The sequence below is a fragment of the Leopardus geoffroyi genome, chromosome B4 (genome assembly GCF_018350155.1).
Source record: "Leopardus geoffroyi isolate Oge1 chromosome B4, O.geoffroyi_Oge1_pat1.0, whole genome shotgun sequence".
NCBI lineage: Eukaryota > Metazoa > Chordata > Mammalia > Carnivora > Felidae > Leopardus > Leopardus geoffroyi.
The window spans coordinates 63,499,694-63,526,436 of NC_059341.1; the positions used below are offsets into that span (position 1 = coordinate 63,499,694).

General features: G+C 38.4%; 1 long non-coding RNA gene across 1 annotated transcript in view; it reads right to left on the reverse strand.

Annotated features, from left to right (window-relative positions):
- Positions 1-14,150, reverse strand: part of LOC123589904 — a 71,288-nt gene extending 57,138 nt beyond the window's left edge. Inside the window, exon 1 of the long non-coding RNA XR_006708509.1 lies at positions 13,993-14,150. This is a non-coding gene — a long non-coding RNA (uncharacterized LOC123589904). The remainder of the gene's footprint in view (positions 1-13,992) is intronic.
- Between the last annotated feature and the right edge of the window lie 12,593 nt (positions 14,151-26,743).

Here is a 26,743-nt window from a genome sequence, read left to right on the forward strand (position 1 = left end):
TTTTTTGTTATGCAGGGAAACCACATTAGAAGACATAGGAAATTGAGAACTATAAAAAATAGATCCAATGACATTGATTCTGCCAATCAAAATTAGACCGGTTATTTTCCTGATTTATGCCACTATTTATTGCAAACCAACATTCTTAGTCCAGCTTAAATGTGCAAGAGTCATAAAGGAAACCCGAGTACATTTTCAGATGATGGTCCTCCTGGGGTATAACATTAACTATTCATAGAAGAAAGAATCAGCCTTCAGTTTTAATTCCCTTTATCTCTACTGTACATACATTCCAATGGGGTGATTATTCTAATCATAATGGTCAACAACAAATTAGTTCATTTAAAAATTTAATGCTAACAGAGGACTGAATTAAATGCTAAATTCTTAAATGATTGTTTGCATGATGTAATATATGTTGAAATTCAGTCTTAGTGCAGGTATAATAGGAGTAGGAGGAGAATATGATAGAAAGGCACAGAATGAACCAAGTTCTACACACAAATTCTCACTGTGATTCTCTTTAAGGGGCACAACACTTAGAGATGAAACCTGAGTTCTTTTGAGATAAATAAGAAGCTAAGCTTGAGGTCTTGCATTTCTAATGCTATGAAAAAGCATAAATTTCAAACAATCCATATATTCAATCTGCAATTTTTCTAGAGAAAAACCTAGGTAACATATCTTAGGGCTTTTACCCAATTCTGGACAATATCTTATAAACTTTAAATACCTATTCATTGGGTTTCCTACCTAACCTAACCCTCCAACTAGTTTATGAAAATTTTTTTTAATGAGGAGACTCAGGGAACCTGGGTGGATCAATCAGTTAAGTATCTGACTCTTGATTTTGGCTCAGGTCATGATCTCATGGTTTGTGAGATCAAGCCCCGCATCTGGCCCTGTGCTGTCAGCATGGCGCCTACTTGAGATTCTCTCTCTCTCTCTCTCTCTCTCTCTCTCTGCACCCCACCCCCCCTGGCTCATGTGCACATGCATATTCTCTCTCTCAGAATAAACATTTTTTTTAATGAGGAGACATGATTTGTAACTCTCTGTATACTCCTGTATCTCTCTGATTTCAGTTGGTACCACTGTACTCCTGACTCATTGTACTGCAGCCCATTGCTTCCCTATTGGTCCTGAATTATCAGCCATGCTCCCTCCTCAGGATCCTGGTGCCTAATTTTCCTCTGCCTAGAATGCTTTTCCCTCAATACTCTAAGTGGCTCATTCCCCTGGTGCCTTCTGGACTTGTACCATGTATCATCTTACTTGAAAGCTCTTGTCTTAATGTCTGCACAGTATTTATCAATACTTAATTCAATTTTATTTATTTATTCTTTATTTATTTATATTGAGAGAGAGAAAATACACATGCATGTGCAAGCAGGGAAGGGGCAAAGAGAGCATCACAAGCAGGCTCCATGCTGTCAGCACAGAGCCCAATGTGGGGCTCCATCTCATGAACCTCAAAGTCATGTACTGAGCTGAAATCAAGAGCCGTACACTCAACTGACTGAGCCACCCAAGCGCCATTATCAACACTTAATTCTAATACAGACATACAATTTTATTTATTAATTATTCCCCTCTACTATAATCTAAGTCCATGAGACCAGAACCTTTGTTTTGTTCTCTGCTCTAATCCCAGAACTAGACAGGTACCTAGTCTGTACTAGGCACTCAACAAATATTCAATGATAAAGGAAGAAGAAAGACTAGAAAGAGCACCTGCCCTCTCCTTACCGGTCAAGGTGGCTGTGGTGTACTTAAGAATGAAAGAAATATTTTGTCTGATCCTCTGGACTTTGTGTATATGCTTTCCTACCCAATAAAAAATATACTTTCTGATAATAGGCTTCCTATCCCCTCAAAATTTAAGAACATAGGAAGAGTTATGAGATAAATTTAACCCAATACTTATTGAATACAGTGAGCACGTTAATGAAAACATTTCTAGCCCAACTGAGTTGTGCTTATTTTGCTGACAATTCTGTATACATCTCATTCATTGTTTGTTTGTTTTAATATAAATTATTGTCAAATTGGCTTACATTCAACACCCAGTGCTCATCCCAACAAGCACCCTCCTCAATGCCCATCACCCGTTTTCTCTCCCCCCTCCCCCGTCCACCTTCAGTTTGTTCTCTGTATTTAAGAGTCTCTTGTGGTTTGCCTCCCTCCTTCTCTGTTTGTAACTATTTTTCCCCCTCCCTTCCCCCATGGTCTTCTGTTAAGTTTCTCAAGATCCACATATGAGTGAAAACATATGACATCTGTCCTTCTCTGACTGACTTATTTCACTCAGCATAATATTTGTTTTTTTTTAACACAAAAGAATGTCTATAAAAGCAAGACCTCTGTTTTCCTATAAGTTCACTCCTTACTGGATGATAAACAGAGTCAGAGTCCTTAAGATCATTGACTTAGTAACTAATCATTGCACATGAAAAATAGGGTGGTCAGAAATAACAAGTGAGGCAGGAAACAACAGGCCTCAAGAGGTTGCTGAGTAGCAGGAGAATCTGATTTTTAAGGGCTGATTTCCAACTCTCTACCAGTGCATAAACAGACCAAAAAGCAGAGAGGCTAGGCCACAAAAACATGAAATAGAAGCCAAACTTCTGTCTCCAACCTTTAAAAGAACAAAATATAGAGTATAAATTGCCTCCAAGGATTGCCTGAGGCATTAGTTAATGTTTGCAAAGAATTTTCAAGATGAAAAGTATCAGAGAAGAGCTATATCCTACTATCTCAATAACTGGAATGCTATTTTTTTTTCATGCTACATTACAAATACTTTTAAATACATTCTACCAAAAGAAAAGCCTGAACAGCCTTCCAAAGGGAAATTTCCATTCATTCATCACATTAACAAAGACACTCTGGGGACAGCCAAGATTTGCCTTCTGTGAATCTACTGCCATCATGAAGGTCCATATTTAAAATACGTGAGTGAGATGACAGCCTATGGGGAGTCAGCACTCTCTTTAATTTGTTGTGAAGGAGTCAAGAAAATCACTTACCAACACACCAATCCAGTGTTCCACTGCATGGGCTTCTGCAAGTTAATTACAACGTAGCAGATGCACTATACCATGAGTTAGGGCCAAATGCTAATAATTCATATCCCTCCCCCAAATTTCATGATGCTATTGAGTTTTGGTCTTTGTAAGTCAGTGTTTTTTCAAAGTATGTTTCCTCTACCACCAGTAACAGCACCAGTAACAACACATTAGAAATGCAGATTCTCACATTAGATCTACAGAGTCCAGAATTTGGAGATGGAGTTCAATAAGCCCTAAAACAAGCCCTCCAGGTGATTCTGGTGCATTGCATTATAAGTAATATTTAATTTATAATTTTTTAAAAACCTGACTATTAAAATCCAATTGGACAGAATAATTGACTTACTACTAATTTATTTACTTATTTAGCCAATGTATATTAAGTGCCCATCTTGTAATAACTATTGCTCTGGAAGCCAGAGATTCTACAGCAAACAGAACAGACACAAACCCTGACCTCATGGATTATTAAACATTCTAGTTGAAGTAGGCAGACAGATAAACAAAATAAGCAAACTACATGGTATTTTAGAAAATAAATACTGTAGAAGAAATAAAACAATGAAAGGAATATGGGGCATTGATGAGAAGGGGCATACATGCATTTGATATGACATGGTTGTAGTTCATAAAATTTGAGCTTTGGGTCACTAATTGGTATGTCAGAGTGGTTTTTCACATCATTTTTCTAAGGCCCACTTATAAATTGATCTAAGATGTCATGGTTACATAAATATGTTTTAAGTACTTTACAAAGATTTTCAGAAATACATATTACATTTTGTATTCAAATCTTAGTTCTAAATGTAGCCCTGCTTTTACCCTTTTTGTATGTTTTAAACTTTATTTTTAGTACTTAAAATTGTTATTTAACCATTATATTAAATCAAATGTTTAATGACTGTACTGTATTTGGAAATGGGGCCTTTTAGGAGGTAACTAAGGTTAAATGAGGTAAAAGGGTGGGGGTTTGCCGCACCTGTGTGGTTCAGTCGGTTAAGTGTCTGACTTCAGCTCAGGTCATGATCTCACAGGTCATGAATTCGAGCTTTGCATTGGGCTCTGCTGTCAGCATGGAGTCTGCTTCAGATCTTCTGCCCCACCCCTCGCTCCCCCCTCCCCGTCCCTCCTCCACTCATTCTCTCTCTCTTTCTGTCTCAAAAAAACAAAAACAGAAAAAAGGTGAGGTGGGGACCTAATCCAACAGAACTGATGTCCTTCTGGGAAGAGGAAGAGACACCAGAAAGGTATCTCTCTCTCTTTTCAAGTGCACAAAGGAAAAGCTACGTGAGGACATAGTGAGAAGGCAGCTGTTGGCAAGCCAGAAAGACAGGTGTCAGAAGCCAACTTTCCCAGCACCTTGATCTTGTACTTCCAGCTTCCAAGACTGTAAGAAAATAAATTTCTATTACTTAACCCACCCAGTCTGTGGTATTCTGTCATGGTACCCCAAGCACACTAATATATAAGTATAACCATCTCCTTTTAAATAAAGAGTTCATTTGCATTTTGAGAAAATTTCCCTTAAAGCTCCCTAAGCAATGCAGGCTCCCAAGACCATCACGACCACCAAAAGAAATGTGACTAAATTCCGCATGTCCTTTATAGTCTCCCCTAAAGGAATACTGACCAGCTGTCTGCAGTACTACATGATAGTGGGTGTGAAAAGTAGCCACACGTGGAAGACCAGGAGGTAGGACCAAGATAAAGAATAACTGGAGCACAACTTGTGGTCACCTCATTTGTATTAAGTAATATTCAAGAAGCAAGGGGGGATATAAAATATTCACACATGAAATGACTTCCATGTCTAGAATTTGCTTCAAAAGAATTCAGTGTAGGGGAAAGGAGAAAGTAGGCAGGAAATGAATGAGACAAGATTGGCCATGAGTTCATGATGCTTGAAGCCGAGTAGTGCATAGTATAGAATTCATTTTAGTTAATCATCAAATTCATCATTTTTTGACACATTTTCACGGATTGGTTGCTATATTAGGTGCTGACTATTCAATGGTGTGCAAAAAAAGACAGTTTTTTAAACATGTATTAAATAATATACATACAAACAAATATGTTATAAAGATAATTGCTATGAAGAAAAAAGTGCTAGAAGAGCACGTGATAGGTTCCTGCCTTAGATAAGGCTTTCCTAAGAAAACAACATTTGAGCTGAGCAGTCAGACCATTCTATGTAGAGGTGGGCAAATTCTGGATGAGTACAGAATGCTTGTGTGAGATGACACTGAATAGTCAGGCATGGACAGATCATGCAGTGACCAGATTATTCAACAAATAGAAAAGACAGAGCAAGATGCCAAGTAAAAACATGGGAATGAATACAACCCAGAAAATCTATATTATAGGACAATCTAGAAAATAAATGACTAGTTTCTCCAAAAAATGTATTAGAAGGGGAAAAAAAGAATAAGAAACCCATACTCAAAAGAAATTTAAGTGACATGCTGAGCAATTATAATATATGGATGGACCTCATTCAGACCCTGATTTGAATATATGGACTATAAAATCTATATGAGATAAAACAGGGAATTTGAGTTGGATATTTGATGAAGGAAGCAATCTCGATTTTTTTAGATGTGATAATGGTATTAAAGTTATTTTTTAAAAGAATCATAATTTAGATATCATGCTAAAATATTTACACATGAAATGACTTGCACATCCAGAATTTGCTTTAAAAAAATCAGCACAGGGAAAGGAAAAGTAGATAGGAGATGAATGAGACAAGATTGGCACAGCTCATGATGCTTGAAGCTGAGTGTTGCATAGTTAGAGCTTTACTTTGCTTTCTTCTCTTGTGTCTGTAAATTTGAAATTATCCATAACAAAAATTTTCAAAAAGAAAAAAGAAAAACATTAGAAGAAAAAGGACAATAGTGAAAGTGCATGGGGGAAAATCAGGGCTATGCATTTATCCAAACCAATGTCTCTTTTCGATTCATGTATACTGTGCTCATAAAATTCAAGATACCACCAACATTCAGGCCAGATGATTAAAGTCAGATCAATGCTACTAATAAACTTTTTAAGTACTATTTGAAATATTGACACAGCATTGGGAAATTTTGCAAATTTAAGCAGAAAGAATCCATTTGGAATCATTCCAAAAGTAAATTACATTTTAGGGGGTCTATTTGAGCTAGCTGTAATCAGCAACTCAAGTATTTTTTTTAAACTCATTGACTATGAATTACATTTCAAACTAATCATCTTGTTTATTTCTGCTAAAATTTCAGAAACCAAGTGATCAGCTGAAAATTCCTGCCCTGCCAGGTCTCTTTTTTAAAGCTAAAGCAATTTTTCTGCCATAAATTCTGCTAGTGGGAGGAAAGACATTAAAATATCTTGCCAACAAAATAGAATATAAAACACAAATAAGCCAAGAATTAAGCTTAAACAATTTAGTCATGCATTTTTGTTGGTTAATCAGGAAAGAGTAAAGGAATTCATAACAAAAATATATGACTGGGAAAGGGGAGATAAGACTGTAGGGAAATTGGCATCCATCAACTGGCACTTAATTAAATTGTATAGCCCTTTATATTCAAACTATTTTAATCAAGAAAAAAATTTTTAATCCCAGGATGCCTTAAATTCAAAAAGATGATCAGAGCTCTGTTCTTTTGTCTTTGAGGAACATTTTCTGAGAAGTAACAGGAGTCTAAAATACTTCCTCAGCATGGGGAAGGTACATATGAAATTTTTTTTAAAAAGCAGCAAGTGTTTGTCTTATATCAGAACATTAGTGTTCAAAGCCAAATGATCCCTCTGATTCTTTTACTTAAAAAGTCCATTTATATAAAGTTATAGTGGCTTAGTCTGTTTCATAGGACTTGCCTCCGCCTTGGGGAAGAACATTTGGCTTTATCAAGGACACTAGTTTCAATTTAAACACATTTAAGACCAGCATGAGGCACTTCACCCTGCCCTAACTCCTTCTGTTCTACTTGCCAGATACTGGTGATCTGACCTCCTTGCCAAGTCTGTCCCCTATTTTTGCCCTCAACATTTCTGAGTTAGCACTGATGCTTCAAAGGGCCTTTGGTCTGACCTGGCACCAGCTATAATAGGTCTAGGCAGGTATCACCATCTTACTCTTTTGTCACCTACCTTCTCCAGGACCATCCAAAGAAAGTTACTATTAGCACAACTCTTCTCAACAGAACCACAACTTACTTCACTGGATGTGTAGAACCTGTCCCCTATCTGCTTATACTCCAAGTAACAGCCGCACACACATTCCCACTCACATTGCAAGGTGGAATGGTGTATGGGCCACCAACACCAAGTGTCAAAGGAGTTCAAGAAATAAGACATTAATGAATAAGGGAAGAATATGGGAAGATGTATCTTTTCTAGCCAGAATTTAGATAGTTGGAATGATGGGAAAAGAACCAGTCTGGCAGGGGCCACTGAATCAGAAAGCCTTAACATTATGAACAAACGTGACATTTTTCTGAGGATGGTAAAAACACGGTACAAAGGAGCCTGGGTGGCTCAGTCGGTCAAGCGTCCAATTCATGTCGTGATCTTGCATTGGTGAGTTCAAGCTCTGCATCGGGCTCTGTGCTGACAGCTAAGAGCCTGAAGCTTGCTTTGGATTCTGTGTCTCCCTCTCTCTCTACCCCTCCCCTGCTTGCCCTCTGTCTCTCTCCATCTCTCAAAAAATAAAAAACATTAAAAAATTTTTTAAAAACACAGTAAAGACTGTGTACCATATAGTAGCAATAATTACGAAATCAGTTTGAAGAGGTTGCCATTTGTCGCAAGCTGTAGAGATCCTTAAATTCCAGGTATACAGCAAAACTTATTTTGCAATTTTCTCTGGAGAAGATGTGAACAGGAGAGATCTGACAAAATCAATGATACAGAAACATCGATCTTGTGTGAAATTTACTAATAGAGAACAAAATAATGGTCTTGGTGGAGATAGACAGTGATAACAGAAAAAAAGGAAGAGGAGAAAAGCTGCTTCAAAGAAACAAAGCAAAACAAAACAAAACAAAACAAAACAAAACCAGGATTCAGATACTAACATACAAGAAAGGAGGGGGACTTGTCCAAGATGTGACTCCTGTTTCTGGCTTAGTTGGCTGGACAGTGGTAGTATACACTGGCAGAACAGAGCATTCAGGAAGGAAATTCAAGTTTATAGAATCAAGTGTGGGCGAAGAGAATATGTTTGCTTATTGGCAAGTCTGGAATCATGGCAATTAAGGAATTATGGAAAGAAACTTGCTGTGCAAGGATATTGCAGTGAGAGCATCTGCTTCAGACAGTATGGCAGACTTGACTAGATGAGCTCCTGGGACCCCCAACTCTTATATTTCTAGCCAAGTAGATGATGTGTGTGTGAGTTAGAGGAGTCGTTTTCCTGATTATCTCAGGAGTCTGAGTCACTTCAAGAGCAAGAAGATATGGGTTATGGTGCTGACTATAGTCTACAGGCTCTAAAATCTGTCTAATATGGATAACAAATCACAATGTCAGTTAGGCTGGGGATATCCCTTCTTAAAAACATGGGATTTCATTTCCATCCTTTCTCCCTGGGAGTTCCCATTAGCTTCACTATGGGAGTCCTCATACCAGCTGCTGGCATCACATCTACCCAGCCCACTCTGATGTTATCATATATCATGCAGTAACCAACAACCATTACTTTTTGTTAATTCTACTGCTGGAAGAAAAGATAAAAGAAAAGTAGCACCTTATATATTTGAGAATTTTTGTTCTGATAACTTCAACCAACAGACACCCAAAGGTAAACTGGGAAAACAGTGGTAGATTTAGTGTCCTAGTGACTGCATAAGAGTCAAATGGTGATAGATCTGCAACCGTGTCACCTTGAGAAGAGTGACAATCATAGCTCAAGTTCCAGTGGAGTCAAGACAGATTATAATAATATGAAGCAGGCATCAAGACCAACAGCACAGACCACGGTACCTACTGAGTGTTGGGAGCAAATTCTGAGAGTGTGCGACAAAGAGTTCATTGAAGCAAAGTGGCATGAAACTGAGGTTTGACTGATTTGGAACAGGGCCAGAGCCCAGGTCAAGGGCATAGTGGTGGGAAACCACATGCAGTTCCCATCAGTTGATAGGAGAGGGGTAGTACTCCTATCTTGGCCACGGGCCTCTTTCATGGCCACCCTGCTTCACCCTGTGCACGTGGTTCCCCTGCTCTCTCTGTTCATGGGCTTATTGGGCCTGTTCCGGACTGAGGCTGGAGCATGGTCATGAGGGCGGCCCCCTCTCCTTTTCTCCTGTCCTCACACACTTATCACTACAGTCTTCACGGCTCTCTCTCTGGTGTCCAGGTCCTGAGAGCAGTGCCCATCAACTCACCTCACCTTCTGGGACCAACTCTTACAAGCTGCTGAACTCCAGCCCCCGCTGACCCTTCAGGTCCCAGTGAGGATGTCATATCCTCTGACAAACCTGCCCTGTCACAGGCTGCTAGACCAGGTGGGTGCCTCTCTGTGCTCCCACAGCCCCACCCAGACTTACACACCGCCCAATAACTGCCTATTCACTTGTCTGTCTTCCCAGCAGAAGCTCCTGGGCCAGGGTTGTGTCTCATGGATTATTATTTTCTCAGCATCTAGTTCTTTAAATAAATAAACATGGGCTCAATGGGTTTGGATTAACCCTATATTAAAATAATACCTACAAATATGGAAATACATTAAGTCTGTACTTTTTGCTCTTGCTGAAGCCACCATACAAATTTCTACATTTCTATAAAAGCATCTGCTATGCTTCTAGTTGTTGAGGCATCTAGCTGAGGGCACATGTTGAAGGTCTGCTTCTTTTGAATAGTAACTATCTGAAATGAACCAGTGAGAAATGAATGAGAATGCAGTCCCCTTTACAGGCTACAGAAGTATCAATATATATGAACACAGCATAATGTATAAACCTCTTCAATCACTAGGTTGTACACCTGGAACTAATATAACATTATATGTCAACTATATTTAAATCAAAAAAGTAACAATAAAGAAATATCAATATATAAAAAAAGCTATGTGAGATTCTTTCTTACTTTGTATTGAACAACAACACAGTTTAAATCAGGGTTTTTCTCACCCTGAATAAATCTAAAGTGGATTTGAAATGCCATTAAGACTCAGTGAATTTTCTAATACAGTATTAATAAAGTTATCTTATTAACAGAGTAAATTTAATAAAGGAAATTTCTACGTCTAAGACTGCTAACAAAATCTAAAACACATACCTGCAAAAAAGCAAATGTGACGTTCTGCAAAACACATACTTGGTTCACTTCTTACCTCTAGTCTAGTTCTGCTCTATAAAGCATTTAACATATTTATTTTAAACCAATAAATTTTCTTTGTCATTTCATTCTCTCAGTTTCATTCAATAAACATGTACAGATTGCATACTATATGCACCAGGCACATGTTTCCGGACTTCCAGACAAGAGTCTTGTTTATCTGTTAACAAACGCATTAGCAATCACATTAACAATGCCGTAAGTGGGTAGGATGCTTTGTGGCTCATGAACACTTTCATAGAAGAATCATCTGCTACCAACAAAACCCCTTTAATCTTACAGTGGAGGAATAGCATAGAGTGGTTGTTATGACTCCCTCAAGGTCACTCCAAGTACACAGTCGACTCCCATATGAGAGTAGGTTGTCTGGCTCCAAACCCAATTCTCGGCTACAACACATGGCCTCTCATTTCAGCTCCTTTATTAATGTGGAGAATGGACAGGGGAATATGTTGTGTCAAATATTGCTTTCATGGAAGCACTGTGCCTGAGATCCAGACTGTTTAGCAGTGCAGCCCAGGTGAACTTGAGTTTCTATGTGACTATATCAGAGCTGACACAAGCTTACAATGAGTGTACCATTTCTTCTAACAGCTCAGTTAATAGATGACTGCTGAAAATTTGTTAGAGCATCACACAGCCAGAAATAAAATTGTAAATTAAAAGCTTTACATAATGTTCACTGGAGCCTAGCAATTTTGTCATTATAAAAATTATTTTTGTCATTATGTCCTAATTTATGAAGAAAAGGATTTTCTCTTAACTTAATCGGTTTTTCAGCAACTGAGAATTTAATGGAAATATTAACATGTAGGCTTATGTAGTTTCCTCCATGAAGTAAAAACCCAGCAGTTAGACTGGAACAGTATTTCTCCAACTGTAGGGCCATTATCCAAAGGCAAATTTTGTCAGCTCCACAGCAACCTCCCCAGACACCATTCCCAGAGACAACACAGATCGATAAGCTCTCCTCTTTACCCTACTTCATACTGTATCTTTTCATTCCCAGGTATGAGATTTAAAAAAAAAAAAAAAAAAAAAAAAAGCAAATACTTCACCCAACCCTGGTGTCATTTGAGTTTTGGAAACCAAACTAGCAAACTAGATGATCTCTTCTAAACCCATCAATCTATTAGTCTATGAAAAAAAGCACTAACTATATGAATATCAAACAGTACTCACACCTCAGAGGATGTTGTCACTGTGGATCCCAAAAGGGGTGACCCCCAGAAATCCCAGAAACAGTTGGACACCTTGTTATATATGCCTTGGATGCCTTGTTGAGCAGATTCCTGGGCCCAAACCCAGACGTACTAAATCAGAATTTCTGGAATGAGACTTAGAAATATGTATTTCTAACACACTTCCTTGGATGATTCTGATGTTCACCCCCATTTGGGAACCTGGGAACATTCTAGAAATGAAAGTTCTGAGGTCCTGCCCCAGACCTACTAAATCAGAGACTCTTAGGATGGGGCCACAGAAATCTGTGTTTTGTTTTGTTAATGTTTATTTATTTTTAAGAGGGGGGGAGGGGCAGAAAGAGAGAGAGAGAGAGAGAGAGAGAGAGAGAGAGAGAGAGAGAGAGAATGCAAAGCAGACTCTGTGCTGTCAGTGCAGAGCCTGATGCAGGGCTTGAACTCACGAACTGTGAGATCATGACCTGAGCTGAAATCAAAAGTTGGATGCTTAACCAACTAAGCCAACCATATATCCCAGAAATCTGTGTTCTGTCATGTCCTCCAGATGGTTTTAATACACGGTGGAGTTTGAGAACCATGGATTTCAACAAGAGAGAGAATAGATAAATTTCAATTTAAAAAAACCATATATTGAGACCCTCCTGAGTAAAGTCCCTGGGTTAGCTGCTTCAGGGAAAAAAGAGCAGCTCACTTTGTACTACATCATTTTTTAAACGCATATTTCTTCAAACTTCTATGGAGAATTTACTCTGTGCTAAGCACTGTGTTAGTGGTTTCTTAGGATAAAGGTATTAGAAAGATATAGTTCCTGGGCTCAAGAAGCTTATAATCTACTAAGATAAACTTTTTCTGTCAAGGGCTAGAGATTAAGTGTTTTAGGCATTGTGGGTCCCATGCTTCTGTGTAACTACTGGGTTCTGTTACTATAAAAGCAGCCAGAGATAATATGTAAATGAATGCAGTTGGCTGCATTCCAACAAAACTTCATTTATAGATACTAGCACTTGAATGTCATATAGTTTTCACATGTCATGAAATATCATTCATCTTTAGAGTTTTTTTTCCAACCATTTAAAAAATGTAAAAACAATTTTGGGGGCCTTACAAAAATTAGTGGGAGCCAGAATTGTCTTATGGGTGGTGGTTCACTCTAAAGTAAAGCCTGTAAGGCAGTAACAAATAAAATCTGAGGGTTTGAGTCTCTGTGATATTGATAGAAATTGAAAAGTCAGGAGAAAGAGAAGGAACAATGATGAATTCTGTCTTAAATAGTCTTTTCTGTCATTTCATATCCTATTGTTTTCCTAAAAAGTATCACATGCTTTTTCTTACATTTCTCTATAGCAGAAATATATCTGTCACTTAAGTAAATCCATTTAATCTCCTCAGGAAAATAATATGATGCTAATAAGGACTCTTTATGTCTTTCCCTACGGGTCCAATTTTATCCATTTATGTGGATATGGAAGCCAAGATGTTAAACATTATAAAGGCAGAACATCTTTGATGAAGCATACAATGTATCACTTCTTCTCTCTTTCAAGTACTAGGAGGTGGAGATTGGCTACCATTTACACAACATTTAGTCTGCCTTGAAAACTGCCAGCTTATGTTGTCTACTGCAGGCTCCAATTTTTTGGAGAATCATAATTAACTTGGGCTTTTTGTTAGTTTGTTTACAATCTCAGATTGTATAGTTAAGTGCTAATTACCCAGTTTCTAAAGATTAATATTCACAGAAATATAATGCCACTACTCTGACAGAACAAGTTACATGCAAATCTATGATATCAGTTCCCAAATTTGAATCCACTCAGTGTACTAAATCAGAATCTCATGGGCACAGCAGCCAGAACTGGTACTTTTAACAGGTTCTCTTGGTGTCCTTGATGCCCAGCCAAGGGCTGGGAGAACCACTCTCTACCCTACGGTGGCCAGAAAGTGGAACAGAACAAGTTGAGTGACTCTGGCCAGGACATGCTACTAGATGGTCATACTTGGGAAGTGTCATAGCACCATTTTGCTGGCTCATGGAGGAAACACCTTCATTTTCAGGTGGACCTTAAATTCTAAGTTATTTATCACAACAAAAGTATAAATAAAACCCAAACCTCCCACCACTGAGAGTAAGCCGAACAAAACATGAGTTGGCAGATTTAGAGAACATCCAAACCAGAGATAAACAAAGGTTGCAGAGTGCACAGTGTCTGTTCCACCTAGTTTTCACACCTGGCCATCCCATCCACTAATCAAGTTTCTTCCATCTCATAAAGTCAAACCAGGAACACCAGAGCTTGTTCCAGAAAATCACTACAGCCTTCAACCCCACCCTCCATCATTGTCCATTCACACACACCACGGTTCTCATCTTTTGAGTTCAGGGTTACTGACCCTATACTTACTCTCAGTAGTTGGCTGGCACCTCCTTCCACTGTCAAGAGTCCCCAAATCAACATCCTGGCTTTTTTTCCCTCGGTCTTGTTGTATTGCTTTTGTCTCTACTTACTTCCTTTGTTTTTGGTGAAAACTTCTGTTCTAGCACTTGCTCCTGTAGAAATTCCTGCTGGGATAAGAGAGAAGATACAGGATAAGAGAGATACAGGACTTTGGACATATGAGAGCTAAACCTTTCTTAATTAGGAAAAAAAGTCACTAGCTAACTGTTGAAGAACAACATGCATGATATAGAGAAATCTTCTCTATATAGAGTTTACATCTTCTTTTAGATGAAACTATGCTTAAATTAACTAGAAAGTCCCACTTCTCATTCCACGGCATCAATTCAGAAACTCTCAAGGAAGCCTATGACTGTACAGACTTCTGTAGATACTAAACTTTAAGATTAAAAAACTGGACAAGGAATGAGACATGGAATTTTTCTATCAAAACTCTGATGCAGCAGCATGGACTATCAGGTGGGTGCTGCTGCTTCAGAGGGTACCTCGACAAGTGTCCCTCCTGTCTCACTGCTAAGTGCATCACAGGCATCAGCAGTCCTTCTTCCCATCAGGGACAGAGGATTTAGTTGGGGGCCAGGTCAGCTAAATTATTTCAATCAGCCAAGGCCAATAAATATGCTAAGAAATTTTGATGTCTGAGGGGAATAAGTTTAGGAATTCCCTGGGCTTGCACCTATGGATTAACAAGTATAAGGAATTAGAAAGCCATAGGATGCTCACACCCAAGTTTGAATAAACAAGATTAGGTACATAGGCATAGAGAGGGCAGGGCAAAGGCCCCAATATAGAACAAAAGTCTGTGAGGTAAATAAGATTAGGTATTCAGGGAGGAAACGCCCCCCAATTTAGTACTATAGCAGGAAGCTGCTTTCACAGGAAGGAAGGACCAAATTAGGTAAACAGGTAAATAGGGCTATAGACCACTGCCAGCAAAATTGCCCAGAGCCAAGCTAATTAGCAAAAGAAAGGTGCCTTGTTGACCCTGAGATAGCTCTGCCTTTGTAGACCAGTTTAGGTAAACAGAGGTGGTGCCTCACATCTGCTATAAACAACTTTCCTCCAGAGCCAGGATTTTGTTTTGTTTTAACCCAAATCCTTGAAACGGCATGTTTTCAAAACCCCCTTTCCCTCACGCCCATGAGTTGATGTTCACAGTTTCATTGTCTCTTTGTGCACGTCCATCACCATGTTTGTAAGTCTTCTGATCCTAATAAAAATGGAGCAAGGACCCTTCATAGGGGCTCTTGTCTTCTCCTGGACATCAGCCATCTCTCGCATTTTAATCCTGTGTCCCACTTTCTTGCTGGACAAGAAAGAACTCTAGACCCAGAGTCTATGACAGATGGCATAAAAAGTATGTCATCGGTGCCGCTGTCACCCCCAGGAATATAAGAAAAGCTGAGCAGGAGATAGGTTTGTCGATTAGCACACCCTCCCGCCTAACTTAGTGATAAAATTTCTGCAAATAAGTGGCTGCTCCTCTTGACCTTAAGACCTACATCCCTTTATAGTCTAGGCTCACCCTGAACCATATCACCATATCACCTGTGGCTCACCCTTCTCTTGATCTACTCGATCTGCACTTATGCAGCATGTGCAGATACTTCATGCTGCAAAATCACCAGGCAGGGCACCCACTCACTTAGGGATCAGATCCTGGCTGTGCTTCAGAAAGAAAGCACCACGGGGGTATAGCTCAGTGGTAGAGCATTTGACTGCAAAAAGAAAGCACGATGACTGAAATAGTTCGCAATCTAGTACCAATAACTACTGTGTTTAAACAATTAGGGAGTGAAAGTTCACTGCAAGTTTTAGGTCAGGAAAACCTTTCTCCAAAAGAGGTTAACACTTAAATTGGACCTTTATGAAATGTATGGGCAGGAATCAGAATGGAATACTTATGAATTAAGTAAACAAAGTAGATCTGTGTGTCTGTCCCAAAATTCTGAGATGTCATGTTTGAGTAGTTAATGACAGTAGCATTGCTCAATATGCCTGAGAACCTTTACTGATAAACACAAGGGAAGAAAGAAATGCTTTAAAAGAAGCAAAGTGAGCTCAGTAAAACTTATCTAATGTTAGGTTGTGTTCACCAAGTCCTGCTTCGTAATGCTTTTCCTGGGTACACAAAAAAACTGCCTTCCCAGCTTTAGTTAGAGCCATGTGACTAGTTCTGGCCAATAATGTGTGTAATGTGTCTCTTTCTGGCTAAAATACCTAAGGGCTGGTGGGGCTGAGTGATTATTTGATAATATTAAGAAATTGTGTCATCTTTTAGATGTGAAAATGGTATTTTGATGACGCTTTTAGAAAGAATCCATGTCTTTTAAAGGTACATACTTAAACATATATAGAGGAAATTTCTGGGATCATTTTCAAAATCGTCCAGTAAGAGTAGGTATGGTGAGTAGGGATACAACTGAAGCAAAACTGAACTGATGATTGTTTACATAACTGAAATCTATTAACACAAATTTTTAAAAGATCAACTGGTTTGACACCCTCTCCCTTTACCTTCCTATAAAAGTGATCCAAAAACCACCTATTCCAGAAGTAAAGCTTTAGGATAATACTATAGGGTGGAATCCCAGGTCACTGCATAGAGGAGAGTTGCCTTGATAACCCAAAGCAGACCTTTTGTGAACAAGATGGAAATCTTTATGTGGTAAGCCACTGGTATTTTGTGGTTACTTGATACCTCAGTGTAAGTGTGTAGCCTAGCCTAAGCTAAATAATAATAGGAAGATTTGATTTTGAATATGGGGTAGCCTGTAATAGCCTATATGGTATGGAGCTAGCCAAAGAGGTAACTTATAGGATAGCTGACTGGATAAGAAACTAGCGTGAATTTGAGAAGGAGCACAGAGAGGAAACTGAGGGTAAGAAGGAAAGGTCAGGCAACACAGTACAGGCAAGGGATTTTCAGGAAAAAAAAAATCAACAAGAAGTCACCTGTGGCAAGGGTGGCTAAAGAACTTTTTTTTTTAATTTTTTTTTAATGTTTATTTTATTCATTTCTGAGACAGAGACAGAGCATGAGTGGGGGAGGGGCAGAGAGAGAGGGAGACACAGAATCAAAAGAAGGCTCCAGGCTCTGAGCTGTCAGCACAGAGCTCGACACGGGGCTCTAGCTCATGGACCGTGAGATCATGACCTGAGCCGAAGTCAGTCACTCAACCGACTGAGCCACCCAGGTGCCCCAAGAACTTTTTCAAAAATGGCAACATCTAACAGATTGGATAATCTAAAATAAATGAATAAGTTCCTAGAAACATAAAACTAACCAAGACTGAATCATGAATAGAAAATGTGGAAAGATCAAATAATGGGTAAGGGGACACGGTACTCAAAAGTCTCCCAACAAAAAAAAAAGCCCAGGACCAAATGACTTTATGATGAAGTCTATCAAATGTTTAAATAAGTAATACCAATCCTTCTTAAACTCTTCCAAAAATGAAGAGAAGAAAACACTCCCAAATTCATTTTACAAGGCCAGTATTATCCTGATATCAATAAGGATACTACAAGAAAACTACCAATATCCCTAAAGAACACAGGTTTTACAAATCCACAACAAAATACTAGCAAACTGAATTCAACAGCAAACTGAAAGGACTCAAGAATGCAAGGATGAGTTGACACACAAATATTAGTAAGAGTGATACTCTAGCAAACAGAATGAAGGGTAAAATTCAGATGACCATTTTAATAGATATAGAAAAAGCATTTAACGAAACTCAGCATCCTTTTATGATAAAACTGTCAACAAATTAGATATGGAAGGAATTTACCTCAACATAATAAAGGCCATATATGACAAACCCACAGCTAATATCTTCCAGCAATCCCACTTCTGGTTATACATCTGAGGGAAATGAAATCACTATGTCAAAGAGATATCTGCACTCCCATGTTAATTACAACATTATTCACAACAGCTGACACATGGAAACAACCTAAGTGTCCATCAAAGGCTGAATGGATAAAAAGATGTATACGTATAGATACACGGATAGACAGATATAGATACAGATGATATATAGATATATACAATGGAATATTATTCATTCATTAAAAAAAGAAGGAAATTGTGCTATGTGCACAATGAAGGACATTATGCTAAGGAAAATAAGCCAGACAAAGAAGACAAATACTGTATGATCTAACTTACACGTGGAATTAAAAAAAAAAAAAAAAAGTCAAACTTACAGAAACAGAGTAGAATAGGGGTTACTAGAGGTTATCAGGAACTGGACAACGGGTAAAATGAAAAGATGCTGGTCAAAGGGTACACACTTTCAGTTCTTCTTTTTTTTTTTTTTTTTTTTTTTTTTTGAGAGAGAGATAGAGCATGAGTGGAGGAGGGGCAGAGAAAGAGGGAGACAGAGGATCCAAAGCAGGCTCTGTGCTGATAGGAGAGAGCCCGATGTGGGGCTTAAAATCATGAATCATGAGATCATGGCCTCAGCTAAAGTCAGACACTTAACGGACTGAGCTACCCAGGCACCCCCAAACTTTCAGTTCTAAGATAAATAAGTTCTGGGGATCTAATAATATATAGCATATGACTGTAGTGAATACTATTGACTTTGCTAAGAGCATAGATCTTAAGTGTTTGCACCACAAAAAAATAACTATGTGAGGTGATGGATGTGTTAATTTGCTTGACTGTGGTAATCATTCACAATGTATATATGTATATCAAATAATCACGCTGTACACTTTAAATACATATAAATTTTTGGTCAATTATATCTCAATGAAGCTGGAAAAAACCACTTACTGTAGGTCTATTCTAGATTCAACACCATACAACCTGCTGGAGACATAAAGGAAGGCATGGTCTCAGCCCTCAAGGACTTCACATCAAAGGGAAGAAGAATCACTAGCAAATAATATCTAGTGCAATAAAAGAAAAGAAAGTACAGAGTCTTGGGACATCAGACATAACAAACATTGGGGATAAGAAAGTTCAGGCAAGAAGTCCTAGAAGCCATATAGAAGCAATAGCAGCCAAGGATAAAGGAAAGAGCATTCCAGGAAAAGGAAGAAGCTTGTGATAAAGCTCTGAGACAAATAGAACTTGGTATATTTGAGGAACCGAGAGTAATTTAGGGTGGAGAGTGCTTATTGTTAAAGAAGAGCAAGGGAGGTGTCAAGAGATGAGGCAAAATGATCAGCAAGGGTCAGATCATAATCATATGCCTTACCAAGGACTATTAGCCTCTACCGTAAAGGTTACAGGAAACCACTTACTATTTTAAGATAATTATAAAGATCAAGTACCAGCAATGTGGAGAATGGGTCTGAAGAGGTATAAAACTGGGGGCATGGAGATTGGTAAAGAAGCTATTTGCAGTAACCCAGGTGAACTATGATGAGAGCTTTAACTAAAGTGGAAGCACTGGGGATAGAGATAAATGGTCAAATTCTGGAGAACCTGAATGATCAAAACCACAGGCCCTGGTGACTGCTTGACTGTGACTGGTGAAGGGAAACAGTAGGCAAAATGATTGCCAAGTGTTTTAACATGGACTAGTAGAAGGACTGAACCCCCAGGAGTTCTATAGGCAAGAGAAAGTTGTTCAGGGACTTTGCTCACTCCTTATACGTTGCTAATGCATGGGCAATCAAAATGCAATGACTCCTTTATCCTTAAACTTTTAATTACAGATTTCTACACAACTTGAAAGCAAACACATTTATGATTCAATGTCATATCATTCAATTGACCAGCACACTCTATTCACTACAGGTTGGAAAAGTTATTGATCAAACACACAGAAGTGCTGACAGCCTACAATTGCCCACTTGAGATAAAACAGAAATGTGAAAGATTAAAGGGTTCTTGTCACTAGCATATTTGAATAATGGTCCCTGATTATAATGGTCCTCTGTGTGATTTGACAGGCCAACTGATCAAAATTAAGAAGTCAAGTTCTTAAACATCCAAACTTTGGGAAACATTAACTATTTCTCAGTCATGTTGTTAGGTATTTTTGAGTAGCGCTTATGTGGCTGATCTCCGGAATATCTCACTCAAACAAAATATGGTAAGTTACCAGTTTAGTTTGACTTTAGGGCATCACAAAGACCCTATTGGGCTAACATTACCTCTTACTGGACTAAGAATTTTTTCTGCTTAGAAGTCTAGGGTTTTATTCTCTTAAGAGGTCTCTGAACTGCAGGAGACTAGGCACATACCCCAACCCTAACCCTAACACTAACCAGAACCCTAAACCATAAACCCCAAACCCCAACCCTATTTCTAACTATAAGCTTAATCTAAACCCTAAACATAGATCTGAGAAAAAACAATAGGAAGATATGGTGTGTATATATATTTATATAAAATATTTTATTTGTATTCATAAAAAAATATGTACTGGCATTTGCAATGATATGGATGGAGCTAGAGAGTATAATACTAAGCAAAATAAGTCTGTCAGAGAAAGACAAATACCATATGACTTGACTAATGTGTGGAATTAGGAAACAAAACAATCAAGCATAGGGAAAAAAATAAGAGAGAGAGGCAAACAATGAAACAGACTCTTAACTATAGTATACCTGAAACTAATATTGCACTGTATGATAACTAGAATTTAAATAAAAACTTAGACAAAAAGAATTTTTCTGCTTAGTTGAAAGGCTTAGCATTAATTTAGAAATCAGGATCCTCAAACTTTACAGCCAAAATTTATATAACTGGTTTGGCTTTGCTAAGTGACCAAGAACAAGTCACTGAACTTCCCTGAAACTAAGTTTACTCATTTGTAAATGTGGACAATTTGTCTATCCAATATACCATGCAAGATAGGAAAGCACTCTACCATTGCATACTTTTTAATCATTGACAAATTCTCATAAGTATTATTGCCACTATTATTATTTCAACCCTTTTGTTTAAGTAATATGGTGGCAGGGATTATTCTACAGTTAGTATATAAATGAATTTAAGATGAAGATGATGGAAAAATGAATTGGGGGTGGCAAGCACTCTGCCTTTTTACATAAGCGTACCACAATGTCTTGGTTTTTTTTCTCCTCAGTTTAGTTAAAGCAAAAGAGAGAACTTCTTGGACAGACTGAAAAGCAAATGACCTCTTAGCTAAATTTAGGTAAAGAGAATCCAAAAGAGAAGGAAACTCAGAGAAAAACTTGCAAGATATTATTTGAAAAAGGAAACTGTAAGAGCAAATGTCAACAAGTTATATAGAACAAAAATAATATTTTTGAAAATCCACATTTTATTAGTAGGGCAACTACTAAAGGGACAGGAAGCTAGACAAAACATCCATTGTCTGAAAGCTGCTTATGTGATTGGAGAGCAATTTATTCCCACTATTTTAAAAGAAGAAATAATTTTTACCCAAACAAGGTGCAAAGATTCTATTAAAAACTGCATGAAATCTATAAATCCTATAAAAGCAGTCAAGCATCAGAGAAGACCATTATGAGCATAACTGACATCAAGAACGAAGAACCTGTGATATTGAAAAGACAATAACAGAACAAATGAAAGTACATCAAGGGTACACAGCAATGACAAAGAAAAGAAACCTACAAACCAGGGTAAAAACCAGGATAACCAATTTGAGAATAATTGATGTATTAAAGGAAATAAAAATGTAAATAAAGTGGAATTTTACTTAGGGAATAAATTAAAGATAATTTTATGGACTGTCAAGAAATCAAATTACAATACAGATATCTTGAACAAATATGAAAAGTCAGTTGGAAACAGGCTTCACTGAAATATACCTGGGTACCTACTTGTTACATTTTTAAAGTCTGACACACATGAACAAAAGAATATGAGGTCTTGAGTAGAAAGGCATAAAAGAAGATAAAGACGTGATTAATGGGATATTTTTATTGCACTCTATGGATTGTGTCACATGAGTGTAGACACCTGGATAAACTCATATGGAGAAGTCAAAGGTCAAATTTCCTCCAGAGCCCCCTTCTAAGGAGTATTTTTACTCCTATAACTTGTATATGTCTGGATTCTTAGGAGTTGAGGGAAAGGCCTGATAAATGAATGACCTAATGTATTAATTTTGCCTTGAGATCCACCAATAAAAGGGAAGAATTTTTTTTCAGGCCATCAGATGATAAGAAGCCATAACACAAGCCCTTGGGCAGCTAAGATGGCACAGTTTGGAGAACAGTAAGTTGGAGATCAAAGGAGTGTAGGACCACTTCCTTACTGATGGCAGAACATATGATAGAAATCATTGCTTGGTGAGTTGAGAGCACTCTGGTGTGAGGATTACACTTGCTCTCATCTAACTATCTGTTTGACCATGCATCTTAATTTTCTAGAGATTGGTGGCCTCAAAAAACAGGCTCCATCTTACTATAAAGGTAAGAATGCCCTGATGCTCAGCCTTGAGGCACAAGGCAGGCTTCAAGGGACATCAACCCAAAGCTAAGGGAAAAGGAGGCATTATAAAAGAACAGAATCCAACAAAGATCATTTTTGTCTTTGAAGACAAAAGATAGCTTTTGAAAATGAAAGAAAACCTCAAAACCCTGGAAAAAATTTGATGAAAATACTCCAGTGAGAAGAATGAAATGACAGATAACTATTAAGAACCAGTGGACTGCAAAATTAATAAAAGGAATGGTTAGAAATACCATGTAAAATTAGACCTCATTTTGAGATGCATATAAATATTTTATAAAGTGTTCCAGGCTATGCCAATGGAAATGCCAGCACAGAATTTAGATTTCATGTCACCTCCAAAACAATGATAAAGGTTAATTTATTTAGTTGAAGTGTATATTAAAACTAATGATGACAAATGTGTCAAAATGTATTGTTGTTAAAAATAGGTAATCAGATTGGTAGATAATCTTTTCAGTTGGAAATAAAAACTTTAAAATCAGGTATCAGACAATATGGCAGCAGAGTAGAAGGGCCCTAGGCTCATCTTGTCCCACGTACACAACTATATAACTATCAAATCATTCTAAATACCCTAGAAATCAACCTGAAGACTGACAGAACAAACTCCACAACTACAGGGAGAGAAGAAACATTGAAGAAAGTAGGAAGGGTAGAGATGTGGTTTGTGGGAGAAAAGGATCAAAGGTGCTGTGGAGGGGAAGGGGCCATGGTCTCAGAGAAAGGTGAGACAGGAGCACACAGGGGAATGCACAAGGAGGACCTCTCTCCAAAGCTGTTGACTGGGAAAAAGCCATTGAGTGGGAGAGGAGCTGATTTTCGTGAGCTCTTACAACCAATGGGGCTTAAAGACAGGATGTTTAAAGGTTGGTGGGCTTGGCTGGGATAGCTTGCTAAAGGCACTGCCCTACTCCTGAAAGAGAAGGCAACAAACAACCTGGAGACAGTGTGGAAACAGTGATCTGAAGAATGACTGGGGTACACATTAGGGAGATTATTTGTTCTTCTTGGAGTGCTTCCTTGAGAAGTAGCACAGAGATGCTTCTTCAGGGACAAAGAGGTTGGCTGGTGCCATTTCTCTCCCTTGTCCCTCAGCATAAACACAGAACCACCTACAGGAAGCAGGGCAGTGCCCACATTGGCTACTTATTTGGCATACCTGCTTATACCAAGTGCCACACCCCTGTACTATGGTGAGATTACCCTTCTCAGTCAAGCTTGCCTCAGTCCTAGCATAGTGGGCCCCTTCCCCAGAAGACCAGCACAAACCCCTACCCACATATCTCCCAACTAGAGAGTTCTGAGGGGCCTCAGTTCTGGTGGAGGTGGTGTCAGGTCCCATTTCATAAGCAGACCAGAGCACACCTAGTTAAAATCTGCCACATTCTGGCCAAGGAACAAACACTGCCCACTGCAGGCAAGGAGTGCCTCTGCAGATGACTGGCCTGAAAGATAGAGCAGCCAAACAGCAGAGCTCATGCAGCACACACCAGAGACACTCAATCAAGCACCAAGCCCTGGACACTATATGACTGCATCTTCATAAACCATTACTCTTAGAAGAGGGAAACATAATGTTTTCTAACAGAGAAGGCAGACACTTGGACAAAATGCCCAGAAGGAGGAATTCATCCCAAATGAAAAAACAAGATAAGGTCCAGCCAGAGATCTAATCAAACTAGATATAAGAAATATGCCTCATGGAGAATTTAAAACAACAATTATAAGGATACTCACTGGGCTTGAGAAAAGAATGGAAGACTTGAAGGAGATACAACAGAGATAAAATAATTTTAAAAGAATCAGTTATAAATAAAAAATATAGGGGCACCTGGGTGGCTCAGTCAGTTAAATGTCTGATTTGGGCTCAGGTCATGATCTCACCATTCAGAGTTCAAACACCGCATTGGGCTCTGTGCTGACAGCTCAGAGCCTGGAGCCTGTTTCAGATTCTATGTATCCCTCTCTCTCTCTGCTCCTTCCCTGCTCACTCTGTCTCTCTCTCTCAAAAATGAATAAAACATTAAAAAAATTTAAAGAAAGGATAGTTAAAAAAAGAAATGAAAAATAACTGAGATTGAAAATAGGTTTGGTGCAATGAATCCAAGGCTGGAAAAGAAGAGGAATGAATAAGTGATATAGAAGACAAAATAATGGAAAAACAATGAAGCTGAACAAAAGACAGAAAGATGAATCATGGAACACAAGAATAGACTTAGGGAACTCTGACTCCATCAAATGTAATAACATTCATACCATAGGAATCTCAGAAGAAAAAGAGCAGGGCGCCGGGGTGACTAGTTAGTTAATCATCCAACTCTTGATGTTGGTTCAGGTTGTGATTTCACAGCTGTGAGACTGAGCCCCGCATTGGCTCCACATTGAGTATGGAGCCTGCTTGGGATTCGCTCTCCCTCTTTCTCTGCCCCTCCCACATTCATGCTCTCTCTGTCTCCCTCATAATAAATGAATAAACATTGTTTTTATAAAAAGAAGAGAGAGAAAGAGGTGCAGAAAATTTATTTCAGGAAATAATAGCTGAAAACTTCCCTAATACGGGGAAGGAAACAGATGTCCAGATCCAGGAGGCATAGAGAACTCCCATAAAAATAAAAAAAAAAGTGGGGGGCGGGGAGGACCACCACCAGGACATATTATAATTAAATTTGCCAAATATAGTGATAAAGAAAAAAATCTTAAAAGCAGCAAGATAAAAGAAGTCCTTAACTTACAAGGGAAGACCATAAGGCTAACTGCAGATTTCTAAACAGAAACTTGGCAAGCCAGAAGAGAGTGGCATGACTGTTCCAATGTGCTGAATGGGAAAAATCTGCAGCCAAGTATACTGTACCCAGCAAGGCTATCGTTCAGAATAGGAGAGTTAAAGAGTTTCCCAGACAAACAAAAACTAAAGGAGTTTGTGACCACTAAACCAGTCCTGCAAAAAATATTGAAGGGGACTTTTTGAGTGTAAAGCAAAGACCAAAAGTGACAAAGAAAAGAAAGGAATACAGGGGGGAAAAAAAGAAAGGAACAGAGAAAATCTCCAGAAACAATAATAAAACAAGTAATAAAATGTCATTAAACACATATCTATCAATAATTACCCTGAATGAAAATGGACTAAATGCTCCAATCTAAAGATACAGGGTGTCAGAATAGATAAAAAATGAGACCCATCTATATGCTGCCTACAAGAGACTCATTTTAGACCTAAAGACACATGCAGATTGAAAGTAAGGGGATGGAGAAACATTTTTCATGCAAATGGATGCCAAAAGAAAGCCAGAGTAGCAATACTTAAATGGGACCAAATAGATTTTAAACCAAAGACTGTAACAAGAGACGAAGAAGTGCACTACATAATAATAAAGGGGACAATCCAACAAGAGGATCTAACAATTGTAAATATTTATGCATGCAACATGAAAGCACCCAAATACATGAAACAGTTAATAACAGACATAAAGGAGGGGCACCTGGATGGCTCACTTGGTTATGTGTCCAACTTTGGCTCAGGTCATGATCTTGCAGTTTGTGAGTTCAAGCCCTCCGTTGGGCTCTGTGCTGATAGCCTGGAGCCTGGAGCCTGCTTCAGATTCCGTGTCTCCCTCTCTTTCTGCCTCTCCCCCACTCACATTGTCTCTCTCTCAAAAATAAAATAAACATTAAAGAATTAAAAATATTTTTTTACATTTATTTATTTTTGAGAGATGGAGCACCAGTGGGGGACAGGCAGAGAGAGAAGGAGACACAGAATCCAAAACAGGCTCCAGGTTCCAAACTGTCAACACAGAGCCCAACGTGGGGCTCAAACTCACAAACTGTGAGATCATGACCTGAGCCAAAGTTGGACACTTAACCAACTGAGCTGCCCAGATGCCCAACATTAAAAAATTTTTAAAAAATAACAGACATAAAGGAACTAATTTATAATAATACAATAATAGTAGGGGACTTTAACAGCCCACTTATATCAATGGACACATCATCTAAAGAGAAAATCAACAAGAAAACAATGGCTTTGAATGACACACTGGACCAGATGGACTTAACAGATATATTCAGAACATTACATCCTAAAATAGGAGAATACACATTCTTTTCAAGTGCACATGGAATGTTCTCCAGAACAGATCACATACTAGGTAACAAATCAGGCCTCAACAAACACAAAAAGACTGAGATCATACCATCCATATTTTCTGACCACAATGTTGTGAAACTTAAAGTAAACCACACACAAAAAATAATTAGAAAGACTACAAATACACTGAGGTT